This window comes from Lygodium microphyllum, chromosome 3 (genome assembly GCF_053477565.2).
Source record: "Lygodium microphyllum isolate KBCC chromosome 3, Lygodium_microphyllum_v1.1.10, whole genome shotgun sequence".
NCBI classification, from domain to species: Eukaryota; Viridiplantae; Streptophyta; class Polypodiopsida; order Schizaeales; family Lygodiaceae; genus Lygodium; species Lygodium microphyllum.
This window is the reverse complement of record NC_141137.1, coordinates 180,712,572-180,734,843: the sequence shown is the minus strand read 5'-3', so window position 1 is coordinate 180,734,843 and position 22,272 is coordinate 180,712,572.

Genomic DNA, 22,272 nt, shown 5'->3' with positions numbered 1-22,272 from the left:
ATTCAAAAAAGGTATGTTCACACATAGAAACTAAAAATATGTTCATTAGAGTATGATCAGATGCATTGAGAATACTTGGTTTATTTTCATGAATAGAAGAATAGGAAGTAAGGTGTATTCACACACAAAGAGATAAATTTATGTTCAATAGAGTACATTCATATACAATAAAATACTTTGTTCATTTCCATGAGAAAAAAAAACTAGAAATAAGGTGCCACTTCATTTATCCTTCACCTAGAGTATTGTACACTTCCTAATGCGGTTGACCACCACTACTAAATATGTTTTGGTCTTCCATATAGGAAAATCGACATCTATGGCGATAGGTAGGGACTAGGGGGCTCTCGTTTGAGTTATAATCTTTGCCCTGGATCTAAGATAGGGTTGGAAATGTATACAAACCCAATGTGGTTTAGCATTAGAAGATTCAAGATAAACAAGACAAGGATGGAGCAATAATCCGATTTTGGGTTGGTTAGCTCTTAGAGTGATTGTATATATGAGAATAAAAATCAAGAAAATTTGATTTTAAACAGATAAATTTGTGTTCATAAACTACGGGTGTGACAAAGAATCTAGTGCGGACGTTAATTAAGGAAGCTCTTTTCATTTATTATAATAGTGTGGTAGCATGCCGTGTTTGGAACACTAAAATATGCCTTGTTGGGAAGTCGATGGACCATTTTATGATAAAATCGTCCTTTTTCATGGACCCAATTAACCATAAGAATTTTTCCAAATTTAGAATAAGCATCATTAAAGCGAGACCTTCCTATTATGAGTCTTGATAAGCACCATTTTAGGAAGCTAGTATGAAACTACGCCTTATCTATAGAGGGGTTGAAGCTCATCAACTTTCCATCATTTCTCACTCTCATTAAACCTAGTGTGGTACTTGCCTACCTTGATCTTGAGTGATTCATGAAATGATTTTATTTTGAGTTCCACATTAGATTATTGTTAGATATTATAGCTATGTATTTAGAAACCTACAAATCAATGCTCATAGGATGAGGACAAACACTTTGTATACAAGGTTGTATACAAGGTAGACTTAGGGAATACCTAGCCATCTAAGTCCCAAATAATCAACTTAGCATGAATGTTGGTGACTAGGATTGATAATTAGAGACTACCGAAAACTACCCTTTCTAAGCTAATTAGATTTGGGTATGTTTAAGAGAGAGGGGTCAACACATATCACTCCCCCTTGTTTCTCACTCACTATGAAGCAAGTGTAATATTGATTTGCATCTATTTGAGTTGACTTGTGAATGAACTAGATTAAGAAAAATGGTGTGCAAATCGGATGTTGGATGCGTACATAGGGAGCGCAAAAACGTCTCCAAGAACAAAAGAACTCTACTAAAGCTCATAAAACAAGAAGGAATATTTGCATGACATGAAGAAAAGAGATAAATTGGGTACAATCTGGATCCCCCCATGCCTTGTGTGAGCACTTCACAATGCATATATTTATAAATTTATTCATCTCAAAGCTAAAAAATAGCCCAATTTACAATTAGCATGATTTGACTTTTGTGTATGCCTTTGCCCAAATAAAGAATAAAGCGGTTGGGTGCTCCAAAAGTTGGGCTATGCCCAAATACAATGTCCAATAATGAAATATTGAAACCGACCCCTCTGTGCATACAAAATAATAAATGTCTATCAAGCACTTCAATAAATAAGTCCGCCTAAATAAATATTAGCACCATGATCTTAATGATAAGAGCTGCACTCATAAAAAATGATAATTTCTTCTACGTAATTTGAATACACTCTGGATACATGCCATCACCTGGTGCTTCCCAACGCCATCACTACCTGCTCAACACATCAACTAAACCATTCACAATTGTTAGAAAGTAATAAAATTAAACCGACAAAAGTGACTACCTAGTAGTCTTCAACTACAAAATAATAAAATAGGTTGAAACTTTGCCCTAATCTTAATTTAATACGAGTGCACTCTAAACTCATAAATATCCATTAATTTAAATATGTATTTTACAGAATCACCCATTGTGGAATCACCCATGTGCACATTAAATTAATATGACACCGAAAAGGACAGGCGTCCCCGTCAACTTCTCACACAAGGAATCCACCTTGTGTACGAGCCCCGTCAAATAAATAAAGTTTTACTGTAATATTTCTATGCAATAAAAGTTAGTTGATTAGTTCGAAAGTTAGTTAATCAATTAAGAAGTTAGTAAGATTACTAACTAAAGACTAACTAAGATAAAAACTAACTAACGTTAATAGCTAACAATTTTTATTTAATTAAAAATATTTTATTTAAAAAATTAAGAGTCCAAAATTTTTCGAACATCTTTGAATATGTCCCTCATAATCAATGGCATGCATCTTTGCTTCCCTTAACGACTTAGGATTCCGCATTCCCACTTGGATTTGGATGTTAATCTCTAAGACACTCAAAAAGAGCTCACATAGCACATCACCTGGCAATGCAATAGCTCTTCTTGGCCAAAGCCTCAAAATATCATCAAAGGATCTAATGTATTCTTTAACAGAAGGGTAGGACTCTTTCCTAATCTGCATCAGTTGCCCTAAAACTTGGGTTATAGGCACCTTCTTCTCATATTCATCTAAAACGCAATCACTCAACTCCCCAAAGGATTTAATAGACCCCCTTGGGAGGCTCTAGTACCATTTTCTAGCCTCTCCCTTTAGGGTACTTGAGAATATGAGCATCCGATGAATATCATAGGTAAGTGAGGTTGTATTCTCCTAATTGCACCATCAGATCCTCATTAACCAGCCCATGAAACAGTGGGAGATCCCTATAAGGAGGAGGGCATTTAGTCCTTTCCTTCACGATCAGCACTGGGCCATTAAAATCCTCATATTCATGACCTAACTCTAGTGTCTTGGGGTCTCCAACCTCTTTCATTTCCACCTTTACTAGTATAGGAAGGTTAATATCATCCTTGCTATCCCTTTTTGCCAACTCTCAGAGTGGTTTAGGGAGTCCTATGCTACGCACTAAGGAGTCTACTCCATCGCTTGATGCTGGTGTTTTAGTAATTCTATCCTCATTTTCTATTGTTTCCCTAGAATTGGAGGTAGATCCTAATAGAACCTTCCTTTCTGATAAGGGTTTTTCACATATGTAGATATCATCCAATGCTTTATGGATCTGCCAAATTGCACTTTGGAACCGAATTGCATCAGGTCCTAGTATCAGAGGTATCTCCTGCTCATAGGCATATATTACTTTGACTAATGGCATCACGTTCTTTTCCTTCAAAAACTTATCACTTTTGAGGATCACAAAAGATTGTGCCATCATAACATCACTTTTACCCCCTAATCTTTCCTCTAGCTCCCATGGACTATCTCTCATGATTACTCCATGGGTATTTCCCCATAGTGACCCAAACTCCAGCACGGTGTCACTTTCAGAGCAAAGGGTAAAGTAATCGGCCACATTTCTAGCCAAAGATCCCACTAAACCATTTAGAATGGACAAGGTATCTTTAGGGTTACGAGAATTCCTTGGTTTCATCATCATGCTCAGAAACTTCAATCCACCTATTTTAGCATCCACTGCTTCAAGGCGGCTATCAACTATATAATAAAGCTAACATGTCCCTTATAAGACCAAGATTTGGAAACCAACACTTATAGGCAGCTCTCGGGAGATGCACCATTGACCGGAACTAAAATGGGCCGACACTGGCTATGGAAGATGCACCACTGAGACGGGACCTAAAATGGACCAGCACTGGCTATGCCACTAGTCAAACCTCATGCATACAACAGAAAACCCCACCACACCGCCTCACGGGCCAGGAGTGTGTAAAACTCACTTTGCACTAAATGCTTATGATGATTTTGCGTTTGTATCCAATATGTAGTCCAACATTCACCTTCCCTTCTCCTCAGAGGGAGATCCCATAACATATAGGCATAATGCCTCGTAATACACACATAGGGAAGCACATCTCGGCTAATTTCTGCGGCCCACTACTGTGACTCTCCTACACCTCGGGGATTGGCCCCAAGATGCATCGCTCCAACATATAAAACATAACGCACAAACTCCACTCTTTCATAATTCAGCATTCTAGGAAGTTTTGATTTGCCTCACAAAACTTTCCCCAACGGAATCACCCGTCTAATCTACGACTTAGGTTTCCTATCCTCTTAGCGTTGGTCAAAGTTTATCAATCAATTGCAATGCATTCCAGGAGATACCACGTGGTATGCTTGATGCAAGGTGTATGACGATTGTGCACAACCATTTTATGATTAAAAAACCAACCATGTGAGGTGCAGAAAACAACCTTTTCATGAATTTTAACTAAGCGTTACGTACTATGCTGCTTTAGCGACTAGCACCGAAACTTTCGTGCTACTAGTCGCCTATATTTAATTATGGAATGATCCCTAAATTCTATGCACAAAGAGGGAAATTAGAATTTGTATCTTTTTAGCAATTAGATCGTCTCACAAACTTCCTCTCTCCCTTATTGTTTAGGTGTTGTTGTGGTGCATAGGTGCAAATGGTTGTTTTGTATCATTTTTGTACGTAAAAAAAAAACATGTAATATAACACAAAGGACAAGGCCAAACTAAGGCTTGACCTCATGTTTTAACCTCACCAAACATTCACGCACATAAATCTTATTTTTCCACATTTTTTGAGCGCGAAAACCCTAATTTTCTCTATTTTCACTATTTTTTCCTATTCATTATTCATGGAAAATAGGTATTTTCTAATTTATTTGTATTGGCATATTATTTTGATTGAAACTTAACATTTTCTCTGAGTTTATCCCATTTCCACTCCTTTCTCCCAACTCAAAATCGGAAAAAACCACTAATTTCTATTAAAAATGACATTTTACAGGTTTTAAAGAATTAATAACGACTCTAAATCATTACAGGTTTTGCATTTCTATAGTTACATCCCTCAAACATGATGCAAACAAGGTTCAAACAAAAATTCATTGCATATGAACAACATTTGGACCATGAAACAACAAAAACAAGCCTATTTCTTTGTAAAATTGAAGCATACGGTGTGTCTTGCGTGTTGCGGCCTTTTTAATAATTATTCTAGGCAGCCACGGACCGACCAGGAACCATTTTTCAATGCTAAGCCTCTTTTCTCAGCCTTCTCTTCATCTTGAAGCAATCCAATCACAACCGGACAGGCATTCTTCAGCCCCTCTTCTTCTTGATTTCTTGCACAGGAATTGCCTCTATGCGCAAGAGAGAGAGAAAGGAGAGAGAAATATTTTTTTTTAATCTCTTTGCTCAGTGCATCATTCCTTGATCCGTTTTTGGCGATGGAGGGCGAAGGATGGAAGCATCTCAGGGCTAGGAGGATTCCTCCTGCCTCTACCGATCAGAAAATGATGAAGAATGGGGGAAAAATGGGGCGCAAAAAATTGACCAACCCCCCCTCCCCCCCCTCCCCCCAACGTTTCATTACATGAGCATTAAGCTCTTTGCTAAGATATTTTAAGCTCTTAATCAAATTATCTAGTTCATGCCCTTTTGCTTTCACACTTCCAGCAAGTGAATTTTTTGCTTTTGGAGGGGCAAACGACATCGAATTCGAGATCCGTCTAGACGGGTGGTTCTGTGGCATCAAAATCTACAAAGCTATTTCGAGATTTCGATGAGTTGGTCTCCCTTATGATCACTGAAGAGATCAACATGTAGAGTGAGACATCTGAAAAAAGTGGTGAATAGGTCCAAGATTTCTAATCTAGTTCAAGAAGGGGACGTGGCAGGTTCTCTTCAAGAGGCCATGGTACAGGACGTGGTAGTGACAACCAGCAAAACAGATTGAATCAGCAATTTGGCGATATGTAGGTTTCAAGAGGACATGAAAAATTTAGAGGAAGGGGGATCTTTATGTTAGATATGATCAATGCCCCACCCTCATTAGGTGCTACCAATGATCCATGGTGCTCAAAGTTGTAAGGCCCCCATTATGAGGAGAAGCCAAATGTGAGCCCGGACATTGGTTGAGTCCTGACTTGTATATCAGATGAGGTCTATGTGACCGGATGGCAAAAAGGTGACTGTTGTGGGTCTAATCTTTGGGTTAGACGGAGTGGTTAAGCTGGTAGCAACTCGAGGCACATTGCATTGAGTTGCGTGGTAAGGGAGTTAAAAGGGGCCCCTATTGTGGGGTCCGGGGGCCGCGGAAGCGGCCCCTGGCTGGGGGGTCCCAGGGGGGCCAGCGGCCCCCCTGGCGGGGGTCCGGGGGCAGCGCCCCCGGCCCGATGGTAAAGGGAATATTCCCTGGAATATTCCCTGGCCGACTAGTGGAGGCTCATATGGTAGGTCGGTCAGCAGGCCGACCTAACGACCTTCGCGGGCTATAAAAGCTAAACCCCTTCGCAGCCATCTTACACTCATCTTTCACCCAGTCAGAGTTGTTGTTCCAGCTAACCTTAAGCTCTTCACCTATCTTCTGTCTAGATCGCCATCTAAGCTTCATTCATTGGAAGCGCACGGGTGGACAGAGCCATCTTTGTATCAGTTGTTTGGAGTTAAAGAATTTTACTGATTCTCCTCTTATCTGTTGTGTACTCTCTATCTCTTTCTCAGATTCTGTTCGCTGCGCCGTGTAATATTTTACATGGTATCAGAGCCCAGGGGGCTCTAGAGATCGGAGAGCGTGCAAGAGGCAAAGGCTTCAACAGCAAAGAGAAACGATGTCGACTCCGGGAAGCAGTTCTGGCGCATCAGGAAGCGGTGCAGGAGGTGGTGCTGCTGTACCGGCTATTCAAACACTGAGGATTCGTCCACCAACCTTCAGCGAAGGCAAGTTAGATGGTACAAACTACACCTTGTGGAAGTTCAAAATTACTACTATCCTTGATTCTTATGAGCTTCTGGAGACTGTGCTGGGGACTGACGCAGAACCACAGCCTACCCCCGACCCATCAAATCCTAGTGTGATGATTCCTCCGAATGCAGATCTTCTACGAGCTTGGAAACGAAGGAATGCAGATGCATTGTGTGCCTTAGTTACAAGCTGTTCTGACAGTGTTTTGACTCTGATTCAGCATACAACCAAAGCGTCAGAGGCTTGGAATGTACTAAGGAGTCAGTATGAAACACGAAACCAAACAAGGATTCAAAACTTGGAGAATCAACTAGCAGCGGAGAAGTTTGCTGAAGGAGAGACGGTTGAAGCATTCATCACTCGGATTAAGAATCTGCGCGACCAGATGGCTGGCGCTGGGATACAAAAGACTAGCGAAGAGCTAGCTCGGAGGTGTCTTCGGATTTGTCCACAAAAGTTTGATGGACTAGTAACTGCCCTTAATACTCAGGTGAGACCTCAAGCTTTGACTTTTGAGGAGTTTTGTGCATTATTAATGGAGGAGGAGTTGAGGCTGAAAGCCCGAGAAGGAAGCAACAATGGAGATGCTGCATTCTCTGCCAATGCAAAAGGCAAAGGTGTTTCCTCCACCAAAAATGATGGTGACAAAAGAAAAAGGGCGGCAAGAAGAAGTTTCAAGGAGAGTGCTTCTACTGTAAGAAGAAAGGACATGCAATTGCAGATTGTCGTGTCAAGAAGGCAGATGAAAAGAATGGTACCCTTAAAACTAAAGGGAAAGAGACAGCCAATACGGCTGAAGCAGAGTTGGAATTATTCATGGCGACCATTGAGGAAGTGTGCTCCTCGGCGCAAGAAGAATCTACCACTGACTCTTGGGTGTTGGATAGTGGGGCCTCCCGTCACATGACCAACAAGAAAGGTCTATACAGTTCTATGCAGCCTCTACAAGAATCCATCACTGTGACGGTTGGAAATGATGCTAAATGCCCTGCTGCGGGCACAGGTACTATTTCTTTTGTTGCTGCAAATGGTGAAGTCAAAAAGCTTTCAAATGTGTTGTATGTTCCCGAAATCAGGAGAAATCTCTTATCAGTTGCTGCCATAACTGATCTTGGTCATGAAGTGAGGTTCAAGAAGACAGGTGCAGAAATTATTGATAGTGCTGGCACAATTGTTGGCAAAGGAGAAAGAAGGAACAACCTGTATGAGCTAAGTGCTCTTACAGCCACCGCTGGAGTGGGCACAAGTAAGCTTTGGCATGAAAGGTTTGGACACATCGGATTTGCAGTATTGAAGGAGATGCAAAAGCAAGGTATGGTTGCTCACCTACCTACAATAACTGAATTGAAGGAACCATGTGAAGCTTGTATGATGGGCAAGCAACAGAGAAAGGCATTTCCACAAGAAAGCAAGAATAGAGCACATGCTCCTCTAGAGTTGGTGCATGCTGACTTGTGTGGTAAGATGCCTACACAGGCCTTGGGGGGATCTTCTTATTTTATGTTGATTGTCGACGACTACAGTAGGAAGATGTGGGTGTACTTCCTTCGTGATAAGGCTCAAGCTTTTGGTAAGTTTAAAGAATGGCTAATACTTGTTGAGAATGAAACAGGGAAAAGTGTGAAGAAATTTAGAACAGATGGTGGTGGTGAGTTCAACTCAAAGGAGTTTGAAGGCTTTTGCAAGAGCAAAGGGATCAAGCGTCAATTGACGACGCCTCACACACCTCAGCAGAATGGTGTTGTGGAACGCAGGAATCGTACCATTGTGGAGATGGCAAGATGCATGCTAAAGGGCAAGGGATTGCCTAACCATTTTTGGGCTGAAGCTGTTAATACTGCAGTCTACATTCTAAATCGGAGCTACACAAAGGCTCTCAAGGGAAAAACACCTCATGAGGCTTACACTGGTAAGAAACCATCTGTTTCACATTTCAGAATTTTTGGATGTGAATGTTATGCACATGTTCCAGATGAGAAGAGAAACAAGTTACAACCAAAAAGCAGAAAATGTATCTTCTTGGGTTATAGTGATGAGCAGAAGGCTTACAAGTTATATGACCAAGAGGCAAAGAAGATCATCGCGAGCCGTGATGTGGTGTTCAAGGAGGAGCCGCATACAGTGGAGGAGGAGAAGGCAAGGTCTTCCACTTTATCATCAAGCGAAGAAGTAGTCCACTATGAACCTGTCCCGAGAGCTATCCCTATCCTTAAGGAGGAGGAAGCATCATCTTCAGATGATGAGGAAAAAGTTCACCAACCTGACATCACCCCACCGGAAAAGCCATTGCCGCGCTGGGTGAAGCAGCTCTATGACCACAATAATCCTATGCCTGCATCTGTTGAGGAGAAGGCAGACGGACCAAGGAGGTCTCAGAGAATAGAGGAGCAAAGGAGGGCTTCTGCTCACATAGTCAACATGGCCTTGATGGTTGAGATTATGAGAGAAGTAAAGGAGCCAACTGACTTAGAAGAAGCACTTGCAGATCCATCATGGAAGGCTGCTATGCAGGCGGAGTATGACAGCATAATGAAGAATGACACTTGGGAGCTAGTGGATCGGCCAGCAAAGCGGAAGATTATTGGCACCAAGTGGATCTGGAAGGTAAAGTACAAGGCTGATGGTACCTTAGAAAAGTACAAAGCTAGACTGGTTGCCCAAGGATTTTCACAAGTTGAAGGGTTTGATTTTCAAGAGTCATTTGCCCCAACTGCCAGAATGACCACTATTCGCACGGTACTTGCAGTGGCTGCCTACAAGAAGTGGCCAGTGTACCAAATGGATGTTAAGTCAGCGTTCTTAAATGGTGACCTCAAGGAGGAGGTGTACGTGGCTCAGCCACCAGGGTTTGAGGCCCCCCATTCTGAGAACAAAGTGTGTAAACTAAAGAAGGCATTGTATGGGCTGAAACAAGCCCCCAGAGCATGGTACCAGCGGATAGATAGGTTCTTTTTAAACCTAAACTTCAAAAGATGTGCCTCAGATGCTAACTTGTATGTTTACAGGGATGGTAAAAAGTCTGTAGTGATTGTCCTATATGTGGACGACCTTCTTATTACAGGTGACTATGAAGATATGATCAACCAAACTCGAAAGGCTTTGAGTTTTGAGTTTGAAATGACAGACTTGGGCTTGCTGCACTATTGTTTGGGGATTGAAGTCTGGCAAGAGCCAGGAAAGATCTTCATCTCTCAGAAGAAGTATGCATGGGAGATCTTGAAGGCATTTGGCATGACCGAGTGCAAGGAGATAGCTACACCTATGGAGGTGAATGTAAAGTTATCCGTTGAGGATACATCAGCACTAGCAGACATTGGGAGGTATAGGAGGTTGGTCGGCAGTCTAATCTACTTGTGTAACACCAGACCAGATATCAGTTTTGCTGTTGGTGTTTTGAGCAGGTTCTCAAACAAACCTCATGAGAGTCATTGGAATGCTGGGATGCGGGTGCTCAGATACTTGAAGAAAACTCTTGACTATGGTATCACATACAGTTTCGGAACTTCTCTTGTGGGGAACTGTGACTCAGATTGGGCAGGAGACATTGATTCCAGGAAGTCAGTTTCTGGTTATTGTTTCTCTTTGGGTTCAGGAATTTTCTCTTGGATTAGTAAGAAGCAACCAACAGTGGCATTGTCTTCTACCGAAGCAGAGTACAAGGCAGCTTGTTTTGCTGCATGTGAGGCCGTATGGTTGAGAAGGATTCTATGGCATATGGGAGTGCAGGATGAAGAACCAACTGTGCTGAGATGTGACAATCAGAGTTGCATCGCCATTGCCAAAAATCCAGTGTTTCATGCACGCACCAAACATATAGAGATCCAGTATCACTATGTGCGTGATTTGATGGAGGATGGGATAGTGGAATTGGTCTACTGTCCAACAGAGGAGAATGGAGCAGATATCTTCACCAAAGCACTTACGAAGGATCTGCTTCAAGTTCATCTTCAGAGACTCGGCATTGGGCCGAGGAGATAGTTCACCTATGGGTGGACATTGAGGGGGGGTGTTAGATATGATCAATGCCCCACCCTCATTAGGTGCTACCAATGATCCATGGTGCTCAAAGTTGTAAGGCCCCCATTATGAGGAGAAGCCAAATGTGAGCCCGGACATTGGTTGAGTCCTGACTTGTATATCAGATGAGGTCTATGTGACCGGATGGCAAAAAGGTGACTGTTGTGGGTCTAATCTTTGGGTTAGACGGAGTGGTTAAGCTGGTAGCAACTCGAGGCACATTGCATTGAGTTGCGTGGTAAGGGAGTTAAAAGGGGCCCCTATTGTGGGGTCCGGGGGCCGCGGAAGCGGCCCCTGGCTGGGGGGTCCCAGGGGGGCCAGCGGCCCCCCTGGCGGGGGTCCGGGGGCAGCGCCCCCGGCCCGATGGTAAAGGGAATATTCCCTGGAATATTCCCTGGCCGACTAGTGGAGGCTCATATGGTAGGTCGGTCAGCAGGCCGACCTAACGACCTTCGCGGGCTATAAAAGCTAAACCCCTTCGCAGCCATCTTACACTCATCTTTCACCCAGTCAGAGTTGTTGTTCCAGCTAACCTTAAGCTCTTCACCTATCTTCTGTCTAGATCGCCATCTAAGCTTCATTCATTGGAAGCGCACGGGTGGACAGAGCCATCTTTGTATCAGTTGTTTGGAGTTAAAGAATTTTACTGATTCTCCTCTTATCTGTTGTGTACTCTCTATCTCTTTCTCAGATTCTGTTCGCTGCGCCGTGTAATATTTTACACTTTAGAGGAAGAGGTGGATGGCAAAAGAGAGGTTCTAACAACTTTGGTATTGTGTGTCACTATTATGGAAAAACACGTCATATTGCAACCCAATATTATGCTAAGAAGATGATATTCGCAATGGTAAGTTGCAGTAAGGAAACTATGCATCATCTTCACGACAGAATGAAGACAAAAATAAAAGTCTCTTTGTTATGCAGCATATGCTGAATGCTATTACAGGAAAGGGAACACATGATGATGTTTGGTATGTTGATTCAGGTGCATCCAATCATATGACTAGCTATGCAAAATGGTTTGGAGAGATGCAAGATTTAAAAAATACAAATAATGTGTAGATGGGTGATGATTCATTCCACCCAATTTCACACATTGGAAAATTTCCCTTGTCCTTGCATGATGGTAAGACAAAGAGTCTTTCAGATGTATTACATTTGCCATCTATTACAAAGAACTTGGTGTTAGTCTAGAGCAAGGGCTGCAAGTTAGATTTAATGCAAAGGGCTACTTTGTAGAAGACTTCAATGACAAGTGCAGGTTGGTTGCAAAGGGAAGTAGAGTTGGATGTATGTTTACTCTGGATGCTAGATTCCTACTATGAATGCTGCTATGCATGCTAAAGGAAAAGGTGTTGTTGCAGATATTGAAATTTGGCACAAACGCATTGGACATGAAAATGTACAAAGGCTGAAATTAATGCAGTCCAAAGGGTTGATTACAGGTTTGCCTACATTTAGAGTTGCAGAATATCATAAGGTATGCGAAGCATGTCAGTTTGGTAAGCAGGCAAGACATCCCTTTTCACATGACAGAGATGTAAGCAGAAATATCCTTGATGTTGTGCATACAGATATTTGGGGGCCTACAGAAAGTGTATCTCTTGGAGGTAGTTCATACTTTGTCACATTCATTGATGATTGTTCTAAAAAGTTGTGGCCTACACAAAATATATCTCTTGGAGGTAGTTCATACTTTGTCACATTCATTGATGATTGTTCTAAAAAGTTGTGGGTATATTTTATGAAGGAAAAGAGTGAAGCGTTTGAGTACTTTAGAACTTTCAAGGCTGTAGTTGAAAGAGAAACATGCTTGAAAGTAAAGTGCTTGAGGTCAGATAGAGGGGGAGAGTACCTCTCGAATGAGTTCAATGATTTTCTGAGGTCTCATGGGATAAAGAGACAGTTCACATGCAGGTGTACCCCATAGCAAAATGGTGTTGTAGAAAGAAAAAACATGCATATTGCAGAAGTTGCACGGGCATTAATGGCTGAAAAGAATATGCCAAAACATTTTTTGTCTGAGGCTGTCTATACTACTGTCTACATTATGAATAGAACTCACACAGCTGCAGTTCATGAGATGACTCCTGAAGAATGCTTTACTAGCAAGAAGCTTGATCCAAAGGCAGAAAAATGTTTCCTTATTGGATACTCTTTAGAGCAAAAAGGGTATCGTTGTTATAACCCTGTCACATGTAAGTTCAGAGTGAGCAGGGATGTCATCTTTGATGAAATGAGCAGTTGGTATGCATCTAGTGGTGATGCATTGGATGATGATGATGATCATGACACTCATGTGTAGGCTGAAAAGCAAGAATCACGGACTCTTAGTGGACTAGAGACATCATCTGGTAATCCTTGGCCTGGGAGACTAAGGAGTAGCTTTACCTCTTCACGTGCATCTAGTAGCACTATAGGTAAAGACAAAGGAAAGAATAAAGTGTCAGATGGCATTCATGTAGTTCTTGATGAAGACTCCAGTGGCTCAGAGAGCTTGGATGGTGAGCTTGGTATTCCTTCTGTTGGGACACCAGGTGTATAGAGAGCTCATAGTAATGTAAAGGCTCCATTGAGTGATCCGATGATACGCAGATCTAGCAAGGTTAGATACCCTATTAAAAGATTTGGTTTTGAAGGTTATGCAGCACACCATTATGCTTATATGGTGAAACTAGTTGAGGATGTTGAGCTCACTTGTTTTGAGGATGTTGTTGGTCATACTCATTGGGATGCAGCAATGGATGAGGAGATGGCTGCATTAGATGCCAATAAAACTTGGGATATAGTATCATTGCCGAAGGGCAAGAAAGCTATTGGATGTAAGTGGGTTTATAAGATTAAGCACATGATTCTATTAGTAGGTACAAAGCTAGGCTGGTTGCAAAAGGCTATGCCTAAACATATGGCATAGATTATGAAGAAACCTTTAGTCCAATTGCTAGGATAGCAACTGTCAGATGTGTAATTGCTTTGGCAGCAGCAGCTAAAGGTTGGAGGTTGCAGCAAATGGATATGAAGAATGCCTTCTTGCATGGTGATTTACAAGAAGAAGTGTATATAGATTAGCTAGCAGGTTATGAAGATTTAGAGCATCCCATGTATGTGTGTAGGTTGAAGAAGGCGCTCTATGGGCACAAACAAGCACCTAGAGCATGGTATGACAAGATCAGAGAGTATCTTGTCAATATTGGATTTTATTTTTCTGATGTTGATCACTCACTTTATGTGAGAAAGGGAGATGTAGGTTTGGTCATCATAGTCATCTATGTGGATGACTTGATTATTACAGGTGATAGTGATAGTGGGATTGCTGAAGTTAAGGACTTTTTGAAGAAGTTTGAGATGAAGGATTTAGGTGAGCTAAGGTAATTCCTTGGTATTGAGGTGATCAAATGTGATGATGGTATATGGCTATCCCAAAGACAGTACGGCTTGGATATGTTGTCCAAGTATAGTATGACAGCATGCAAATCACTTTTAGTCCCGTTGGAGCAAAATGTAAAGTTGAGTGCTGATGTTGGGGATGAAATAGAAGACCCTACTATGTTCAGGAGGATAGTGCAGAGTTTGATCTACATGACCATTACAAGGCCAGACTTGAGCTACGCCGTTGGTCTGGTGAGTCAGTTTATGCAAGTACCTAGAAAGCCACATTTGAATGCAGTCAGACGCATATTGAGATATGTGAACTCCACATTACATTATGGACTTTTCTATGAGGCAGGTACAGATGTACATGTGTTTGGATACACAGATGCAGATTGGGCTAGTAGTATGCCTGATAGAATATCTACCAGTGGATACATGTTCTCTCTTGGGAGTGCAGCAATTACTTGGAGCAGCAAAAAGCAATCTGCAGTTGCTTTGTCGAGTACAAAGGCTGAGTATAGAGGTGTTGCTATTGCAGCTTGTGAGGTAGTATGGCTGCAAAAGTTATTGGCTGATTTAGATGTGCAGGTGGAAGGTCTAGTTGTCATTTATTATGATAACATGAGCAGTATAGAGTTGGCTAGGAATCCTGTGTTCCATGCTAGGACAAAACATATTGAGGTACACTACCACTTTATGAGAGAGAAGGTATTAGTAGGTGAGATTGACTTGGTGTATGTTAGCACACATGATCAGATAGCTGACATTTTCATGAAGGCATTGGGTATAGAGAAACTTCAAAAGTTTCGAAGCTTACTTGGAGTTGCAGAGATGCAGTTGAGCTTGAGGGGGAGTGTTGAGATGATAAGCTCAGCACATGCACACATTAATGATGGACCGCCTAGTTGGATGGGTCCACACGTCTACACTTAGCACGTCGGTGGTCGTTATGACTCTCACATGGCCACCTCTGACACATTACTTATTATATTCAAGTTGTTACCCCTATTTATAGTAGCTGGCATATTTATAGCGCCAGTCGACTAGTGTAGTCAGTTATGCATTATTTGACTTAGTAGGCCACTTTCCTTTATGTTGTATCTTATCTATACTTTGTGTACATTGAAAAGTGTGTGTGGAAGAAGAAGAAACTAGCAAGAAAACGTTTTGGCCTCCATCTCTCTTCTTGTCTCTTGAGTGAGCTTCTCCTTGTGCATTCTGTGTGTGTTCGCAGCATCTTGAGTAAGTCCCCCCACCACGCAATTCTTGACACTGGGCGGGTCGTGTCCAGTAATGTGTTGAGGAAGCCTTATTGTTGGGCACTGAAGGCTGTCTGGGCGGTGTCTGCTTTACTTTCTGCAAGGATTTTTTCTTTCTCCACCAAAGCGAGGTGGCATGCTATTGTCTTCACCCATTTCTTGTTCTGCACTACCCATTCCTCTGCTCTTTTGTTCATTCCTTCCATGCTTTCCCCCTACTTCTGTGCCAGGGTTACGAGCTTTTGCTCTTGGGCTTTGAGTTCTCTACTCATATTCTCGTACTCTTTCCTTCCCAAGTGTAGTTGATCGATCATAGACTCGATCTCCTTTTGTTGCTGCTCCCTCTCTTGCTTTCTCTCCTTCTCTTTGGCATTTAATTCCTCCATCATTTACTCAATGTTGGTGGTTTTTGCCTCCAATTACCCATGTTGCATCAGGAGGAGCTTATATTCCCGCTGCATCTCCACCAATTCTTGATTCTCATCCTCAAGCCGCTACTTGTAGCTTTCTTCCGTGTCTTCCTTGGCTTTTAATTTTTGCTTGAGGTCAAAGATCTTCATTGTTGCATGGCTATTGTGCGGGTTTTTTCAAGTTGAAAAGTGCCTACTGACTCCTTTTCTGCCACCAACTCAGCCACATCCATCCTCTTTTCCTTCTTTGCCCTCTCCAATTGGGAGAGCAGCTCAACGACATACACGTCGTAACTGACTGGTGGTGTCATTGTTGTGTGGGTTGGGGTGCTCTAGGCTTCCACTCTCGAACGCTTCTGGTCCTGTCTCGACTCAACATCTGCGGCTGGTCTCTTTTTCCCCGTGGCCGTGGTTTCCGTGCTCTTTTCATGGGCCATTTCTTTATTGATAAAATATTACATCTAGGCCATGAAGTTGGAAACCTCCATGCTGGTGGGGATGCTAGGGGTGAGGGTGGTTGGTTTAGTGGAGGTCACCATGAGGGTGGAGATAGGATGGAGGAGGGCCTTGCCTTTGACTTCAAAGATAGCGGCGGGCAGCGCGACTTCTGGTACCTACATGCTAGAGCTAGGCCCTTCTTCCCTCAGTGGGCTCTAGGCTCTCGGATCATCAGCCCTACATTGCTGCTCAATGGGCCGTTGTGTGGCTTTGACCAAGTCCTCCTCCTCCTTCCTTCTTAGTTCCTCTTCTTCCTCTACAACTCTTCTTTTCCTTTCTTCTTCAGCTTTCCTGTACTCTTCCTCCAATTTCTCTTTTTCTTCCTGCTCTTCTCTTTTTCTCTTCTCAGCCTCCTATTTTGACACCTTTTTAGCCCTCTTGACTTCTTCTTTTGTTTTTTCTTCTTCATGTTTCTTCTTCTTTTCCCTCTCCTCAACCTCCTTGAGGGATTGTCTTTTTGCCTTTTCCAAATCATCTTTCTCCTTCTTGTGGCCTTCATCCGGCTTCTTTTTCTTTTGTGATGTCTTCTTCTTGGGTTCCTTGGCTTGCTTTTTGCTCGATTGTTCTTCATGTCCCTGCCCTTCCTTATCAATCTGGGTTCTGTCCGCCGCTGGACCTCTCTTGGTCCTGGTGAGGGGGTGACCTGTCGGGCATTTCTCCTTCCCCTTCTTCTACATCCTATGTCTCTTTTACTACCTCCTTGATGAGTGCAGTCAAAATGCTTCCATAGTCAATAAAAGAGGCCTTGGACGATGCCTTCTTTCTTTTTGCGGCCTTGGAAGTTGGGGACTCCTCCTGGGTGTGCTTCCTAAAGCCAATGCTTTAGCCGCCTGGTCCATAGTTTTGTGCACATAACCATTCCAGTCGACTTCATGCAGGGTGTGAGCCGCTATGTTCTCCAGCACAAGCATGTTGATTCGTTGCATTAAGGCGTTCTCGCACTGGCTGAAGAAGAGCGTGTATACTAGTTTTTCTTTGCAATCTAGCTTCTGCATCAGGGATGCCCTGGATGCTGATGCCGTCGTTTGTTAGCACGTCCTCCTTTCTCATTTTTGGCATGGTGTACACATCCCTTTTCTACTTCTTCTCTATCTTTGGCTCCAGTCCCAATGCCATCTCCACCAAGGCAGGGGTTAAACAAACATGTACCTGTTTGGCATTTTCTCCCCTTCCTACCATGACGGTTCCGCACTCATTGTCAGGGTCGTAAGACCTGAGAAACTCCACACACTTTGTGTGGTCAGGTTCTTGCGTAAAATTTTCAAGGTACTTGGTAAAGTTGCATTGTTTAATCACTCTCCTGCCTGCTTCCTCCTTGGCCGCCACACCCTCTATGTTGTGAATGGTTCGGAACTTAAGCTGGTTGTAGGCGTGGCTCTCAAGAGTGATGTTGTACTGTGCTCTTTCCTCTTCTGTGAACAAAAGTCAGTGGACATGGTCTTGTTGCAACATCTTTTGTTCATGTCATAATCCCAAGTCTCCATTAGTGCTTCCACATTAACAATTCGCAAGAAAATTCATAGTCTAAAAAGAAAGACTCAATATGTTTATTGAATGAAAGCATGAAAATCCTATCCAATGTGGAGTCTTCCCTTCTGGCTTTAACTTTTTGACCTTTATTTCAAAGTTCTCTTGAAATTTTTCTACCTTGCTCGTTGTTTATATGCTTCTGCATTTTGGTTGATTTTCATTGGTTTTAATTGATTTGCCTCACTTGATTCATCTCACTCCCCTTCCCCTCCCAGCTTGAGAAGAATCCTTCCTAGGATTGAAGGTTTTGGAGGTTGAGGACATTTTGCAATGGGCCTAGGAGTTATTGGAGTAGGAACCAAGTGTAGAAATCAGGGTTGTACTCTAACGGAGCTGCGTGGTTAAGATCAAAAGGGCGAGTGCCAACGTGTGTAATGTAAGTGAGAACATCTCTTAAAAAGTCACCAAAGGCACCGCAGCTAGCAATATGTAGCTCTTCCTCAGTCAATATAGGCGATCAAGGTGAGGGTGTCCGTTGATGTGCTCTTCTAGGGGGTGGCTGCGAAGAGTGGTTAACACTCTATACGAGGTAGGCACAATATAAGTGGGGTCGTACTCTGTTGTTTTGATTGCACGGTGTTGCTCAGTGTTTGTCATGACTCGGTATCCCTCTACTTCCCATTGCAACCTAAGAGTGTACCAGTGCCGCAAGAATGGGGATTCAGTCTCAGCAAGTTTGGATAATTCTGCAATTTCCTGTCAGTGATGGCAGAAGTGGTTCGCTGATCATATGATGTGATTGAGGTATTGTTTGAGGGCTTGCTCTTTAGATATCTCGCTATTGAGCAATACAACAACGGAGTTTGCTGCCTTTGTGAAGGCAAGCTCAAACGTCTCCCAAGAATAAGGCATCGTACGAACTTCAGTTGCAAAGGGCTGGAGTAACAAGCCTAAGTCCAAGCGGTCATAGCTCAGAGCAGCTAGCTCTCTGAAGGTGGCATTGAGTCGTCGAATGCAATCACCCACATCATCCCATGTATCTTCGGCTAGATCTGAGGCTAGTGTCAAAAATGATTTCCACTCGTAGGGGGGTTTAAGCCATGCTGGTGGTTGGGGTTTGATAGCACTGGAGCCTTTGACAATGGATAGTTGTGGTTGGGGGTACTCTTGAGGTTTTGATTGGGCTTCCTGGCTTAGAGCTGGGAAAGTAGCAGCTACTTCTGATGGACTGCTACCTTTAGAGTGGATCATTGTAGTCGAATGGTCTCTAGCAGGTGATGTCTCAAGTGACAATGTCTTTCGTTTGGGCCGATAGGCTTGTTCAACTTTCTTGGGCATGTGTGTGGAAGAGCTTGATGGATGTGGGCTTGGGGAGTACTATGGTCTATGCTTTTGAGGTTCTATGGGGCTGGAGGTGATCAGGCTTGGGGCTAGCGTATGAGTGGTGTTCCTTGTTGTGTGAGCTTTAGGGATCCATATCCACACATTTCCCTCACAGTAGCCTTGCACGTGCAAGAGGGCTTTAGGGACCCACCTTTGCCTGATTATGCACTGATTTCTATAACTGCACCTTGGTGTCCTAGGTTTAGAGCTTCGAGTCTTATGAGATTCTGTGTAGTGACTCCTAGCGGTGGTTGCGGCTATAGATCTCCATTGGAAACTAGGCTGTTGAGTCTTAGCTTTTGCTACCATGAGCAATGGGTCTTGAGAGGTGTTGGGTGGTGGCCGTGCCCTACCCTTCTTCTTAGATTTGGCTGCTAATAGTTCTAACGGTGGCTGTGCAGTCTGTTCTATCGTGCAGCCCTTGTTGAAAGCTCTATCAATGGGGATGTTGCCTATGGTGAGGTGAATGCACTGCAACTCATAATCAATGTTGCAATGAGTTTTCTTCTTGAAGGATTGCCCTATCAGCATTTCCATGCCTGCGTCCTTGGCGTCTGGCAGTACGTAGAAGATTATTGGTATAGTCTCAGACTCGATAGAAACGATGGCCTTGCACTTGCTGAGAAGTGCGTATGAACAGCCCCCATATGGGCTTAATTTGGCGTTAGTAGGTTGTAGTGGTCGTTTGCCAAGTTGGGTCCAATGATCGTGAGTCAAGACATTGAAGTCCACTCCCTTGTCAATTAAGGAATTGAAGACGCATGTTCACCGGCAGTGACTATGGCGTGTAGGTATGTAGGCTTCACGGTTTCCTCATCCTCATCATCAATTTTGGTGATGGTGGCTACTCGTACCTTGATAGGTAGTTCTAACATTGGTGGCTCATGCAAAGGATGCATAGGAGGATAGTATTTCTTGACACGACTGCCATTGAAGAAGCCTATTCCCTCAGCGTCTAGAGTCTCAAGCTTGACGTTGCCCGTTTGGCTGATCGCACGAACTCTGAAAGGTCCAAGATCCCTAAACTTCATTTTTTGCTTATGCCCCTTAACAGACTATAGGAGCACTAAGTCACCTTGTTTGAAGTTGCATTGCTTGGCATGCTTGTCAAACCAGCATTGTGCCTTCTCACATATGAATGCATGAGTGGCTAGAAGGCGAGTCTCCGAGATAGGCGTTCGAGCTCAATTAGGCATTGTGTCCATGCCTCCTTTCCTTCCCATCGCTCCTGAAGTGTGATTCGCAGGCTAGGCACGAAGAATTCTACGGGGAGAATTTCTACGATTCCATAGGTCAACCTAAAGGGGTTCTGTCCGAAAGCTATTTTATCAGCTTTGCGGTAAGCCCACAAGGCTGCCATCAGCTTGTTATCCTAGTCGCTGTGTGAGGCAGAGACTACCTTGGTTAAGACATTGACATGAATCTTATTTGTGGATTCTGCCTGGCCATTTGCTCGAGGATAGTATGGGAAGGATTTCCAATGGATAATTAGGAAGGTGGATAGGAGATGAGCTTTCACTTCATTAATGAAGTGTGTCCCCTGGTCACTGACTAGTTCGATGGGGCATCCGAATCCTGAGATCACCTGCTCCCACAAGAACTTGGCAGTCGTTTGAGCATCGTTCTTTTGTGTTGCTCTCGCCTCTGCCTACTTCTTTAGATAGTCTGTGGCCACAATGATATATTTGACCTGAGAATACTATGCAGCAGGGCTGATGGGTCCTATGAAGTTGATTTTCCATTTTTCAAAGGGTTGTCGTGTAATGATTTGGGTCAACTCCATTTGATCCTTGCAAATCGGGACCTTCATCTGCTGCTAACAATCATCACAATTCTTAACAAATCCTACGGCATCACGGAACAATGTTGGCCACCGTAGTTGAGACTGTAACACCTTGGGGCCGTCGTGTCTCTGCTAAAGTGTCCAACAGCAATCCCACTATGTGCCTCTAAGAGCACATTGTGCATCTCATGTTCACACACGTATCTGCGCAGCAATCCATCTTGCCCTAAGCGATATAGCTGGCCTGCTATCAACTGGTAGAGTTGGATTTTGAGAATAAGTCACCTTAGCCTTGCCTTCTCTATTCGTAATCAAGCAGTGCGTACTCAAGGACTTGGACTATGTCATCTTCCCAATATGGCGTTATATTGGCCTTGAATAAATCTCTCACATTGGAGAGATTAAAGAGGTGGGCATCTGACAATTCATCGATAATGCCTTCTCCTGCAGATTCTACTATGGGGATGCGTGACATATGATCAGCCATGTAGTGCTATTTTCCCTTCCGTACAACCATGGAGAAGTCAAACTCCAAAAGCAAAAGGAGCCACTGAGCTATGCGTCCTGTAGCGCAAGGTTTGTTCACTAGGTATAGCATGGCTCGATGGTCCACGAAGAAGGTAAAGGGTGTAGCCAATAGATAATGCCGGAACTTCTTTACAGCAAACACCATGGCTAAGCCCTCTCTTTTTGTCATTGAGTAGTTCATTTCCGTCTTCGTGAGTTGTCTACTAGAAAAGCTCACTAGATAGTCTAGGTTGTGCTCGCCAATTTGGCACAACACTTCCCCCACAGAAAATTTAGAAGCATCGATATGCATGTGGAAGGTTATGGTCCAATCCGGGGCTCATAGAATTGGTGTTGTGGTTAGAGACTTCTTCAACTCTTCATATGCTCGTTGGCATGCTTCAATCCATTCAAAGACAATCAGTAGCTTGTATAAAGGCCTGGCTATCAATGGTAATTCAACATAAACCGCTGATAGCATCCCCTATGGCCTAAGAAGCATTGAACTCCCTTGTAGTTGGTTGGGGGTAAGAGATCGACAATAACCCTGACTTTCGAGAAGTCTGTGGCAATGCCGTTCTTTGACACCACGTGGCTGAGGATGCATCCATGCTTCACCCAAAACTGGCATTTCAAGGGGTTCAAGAAGAGATGATATAGGCGACACCGGTCAAAGACTTCTTGGATTTTGTTTTAAGTGATACATCCAGGTCGAGTGAACACATAGGTAAT